General features: G+C 33.1%; 1 non-coding gene across 1 annotated transcript; it reads left to right on the top strand.

Moving 5' to 3' along the window:
- The first annotated feature begins 3023 nt into the window (after positions 1-3023).
- Trnar-ucu (transfer RNA arginine (anticodon UCU)) lies at positions 3024-3096 on the top strand. The gene has a single exon. It is a non-coding gene; the product is annotated as a tRNA-Arg (tRNA).
- The last annotated feature ends 23 nt before the right edge of the window (positions 3097-3119 follow it).

Raw genomic sequence — 3119 nt, 5'->3', positions numbered from 1 at the left:
TGTTTTCATTTCTTTTCTTAACCATAACATTTGTTCTGTTTAAGTCAAAAAGGGGGGAAAAACACTCATTGAAAAAAAATGTTTAGCTGGCGGGGTTAGCCCCCTTTATCTATTGTTCAATGGACATTATTCTCCTATAATTTAATTAAAGGTATACGTAAGCTCAAACTATAAACAATCCAGGGGGAAGGGGCATCCCGCTTGGAGGCACTAATAAAATCTGTAAAATTTGAATGTCCGCGAATTTTATGGAATGTTTCATGAATTTTTTTTTGAGTTTGACTTTAAAACTCTTTGTTTTACTGTAATGGCTGTAACAGTAGAATCCAGCATACTTTTAATTTTTCAGAACAGATTTTAAAAAAAAACCCCGAAACTTTTCATTGTTCCAAAAAAATACGGTTTTTCCCAAAAACCAAAATGTACGGGCAAAATGGGATCCTTTACATTTTTAACCCTGAAACAAAGGGAACATCTTTTTTGTTCTTTTTTCCACCTGGGTATCTCCAACAAGTACCACATCAGCCGTATTTGATTAGCCCGGGTTCAATCGGCTTTGTTCATTGTTTATTAGGGTTTTTAGGGTTAAGTGGTTTTATGTACGTAGTATGACATTTACCCCCGTGTTAGCTGAAGCTAAACTCAAAAAAATTTTAATAAAAGATCCGAGTCATTGATTTATCACCTGCCAGATACCCCTTACGGAATTTAAAAAGGGAAAAAAAAAAATTGTTTTTTTCCCGGGTACCCCGACCTCCCCTAAATTTTTCCGACCAAAATTTTTTATGGGGGGAGAATATTTTTTCATTTTTAAAAAAAAGATAAAAAAACCCCTTTTTTTATGTTTTAAAAACAGGGCATTGTGTTAAAATCAATTTACGGTGTCTAAAGGCAAAACCCCCCTTATTGAAAGTTTTTTGAAAAAAAAATAATTTCCGAAAATCTCCTTAAAAAAAAAAAATTAAAAAAAAAAAAAAAATTTTCCCGCCCACTACCCTATTTTTTTTGAATTTTCCGGAACAAAAAATTTTTTTTTTTTTGGCCTAAATTCCCGTAGGCATGGATAGCGTAGACTTCAAATCCAGGGTCGGGGTTCAAACCCCCGGGGATGTTAACTTTTATTTTATTTTTTTTCTTGGTTGCATTCTTTGTTTTTTAAAAGGATCGTTTACAGTTTTCCCTTTTTATAAAATATTTTAAAATAAAAAATAGAAAATGTAAAACCTTCCTTTTGGAATAAAATTTAAAATTTCCGGATTTATCACTGACTGGGTTTTTCCATTAAATTAAAAAATATTATTCTCATCAAAAGTCAGATATCTTTCTAGCAAAACCTGATTTGAAAAAGATATAATTTTTACAATTTAAAAGGTATTCCTCTGTTAAATTTGGTGAGCGCCCAACCCGAGTGGGAATTTTAGGGTTTGCTCATGGGTGCTCTACCAAAATTTGGGACTCAGCATTTTATATTGCTTCTAGGAAAGGTCTGATCGGTGCCAATTTAAAATTTAAGGGGTGGTTTGGGGAATGCTATTTTACGGGCGGTTTCCGGAGGGGGCACTATAAAGTGGAAAGTGTGTTCACGAAAAAGAAGCCCCCGTCTTTTATATGACTGAAAATTGCTGTAAAAGATCTAAACCCCAACACACCATGCGCCGTAATTTGCAGTTTACATTTCTTGAAAACTATTATTTATGGAAAACTTTTTTTTCCCAAAAAGGGAAAAAATTTTTTACGGGTCAAATTCCCGAATCCCCCCCTTCTTTCCCGATCCCAGTTTTTAAAATAAACAAACCACCCCAAAGGGAGTTGGATTGCGTCCAGCAAAAATATTTAGTTTAAAATCAAAACAAAAAAAGACATAACCTTTATTTATTGTTCATGTTGTAACAGAAAGCACAACGGTTGATTTTAAATTTGAGAATGTGGACAAAAAAACGATGATTGTGGGGGTTACCCGTATATACTTGTTTTTGTCTGCTGGGTTTTTTTTGTAAAATTCTATTTATTTCAAAGCCCAAACACGTTGTTTGAGGGGATTTTAAGGTTTTCCTCTGCAATTACTTTTTTTTAATTCAAAAAAAAATCACTTTGTTATTTTTCCCAATTTAATCCCACTTTTTATGAATTTTTTGTTTTTTATTTACTTTATTTTTAACTTATCTCCTTTTTATTGTGGTTAAATTAAAGAGTAGTACTCTAAAAATAAAGAAATTTTTCAACTGTTTGGTAGAAAAGATTTGTGGTCGAAGTTATCAAAAGGGGGTTGTGCGCCGGGGGTTCAAAAACCAGAGCACGGTTTGTACCCCCCCCGGCGGTGTTTTTTTTGTTAATATTCATGATTAATTTTTTAAGGCATCCCCTTAATCCGGCAAAAAAATAACGAATTTTATTTTTTATTCATGTTAAAAGAGGTCCGAAATTTTTCACATTTAACTTCAAATGATTTTTGTGGGAAAAAATTTTCCCCAAAAAATATGAGACGTTTCTTTTCCCCTTTAAAGTCAAAAAGTTCCTTTTAAGTTCGATATCGGGAAACCGCACTGATTTCAAGAATTTAATAGAAATTAAGATATTCTATCCATATTGGCAAAGTTTGAATGCTCAAAACTATTAAAAGTTGGGAAGCATACACTTCCCAAAAGTGTAATTTTTTGATTTCTTTAAAATTTTTTTTAAATCCTGATTTAATCCCCCTTTTTCGAAAAGGGAAACAAATTTATACAAGACAGCTGGATATGAAAATTGTTTAATTTTCACAGCAAAAAAAAAAAGTCAAAACTCACAGAAGAGGGCTAGCATTTTTGATCTCATTGGTGTAAGAGTTGTTCCCGAGGTTATACTCTGTTTCGCTTATTTTCTTTTCTCTCTAGTCCGTAACTGGATGCAAATAATTTACGAGGTAAAGTATTTGAAAAGTTGTCCACGTAAAGACAAGATAAAGCAAATAATAATAAAGTAGATTAGATGTGTGATAAATTCATCATTGACAGAGGATCACCAATAATAATCGGTGCTCAGTTGTCCCCGTAGCGCAGTGGATAGCGCGCTGGACTTCTAATCCAGAGGTCGCGGGTTCGAATCCCGCCGGGGATGAATATTTTTCTTATCCTGTAAGT

This window comes from Mercenaria mercenaria, chromosome 3, assembly GCF_021730395.1.
Source record: "Mercenaria mercenaria strain notata chromosome 3, MADL_Memer_1, whole genome shotgun sequence".
NCBI lineage: Eukaryota > Metazoa > Mollusca > Bivalvia > Venerida > Veneridae > Mercenaria > Mercenaria mercenaria.
This window is presented reverse-complemented; position numbering and strand designations above follow the sequence as displayed.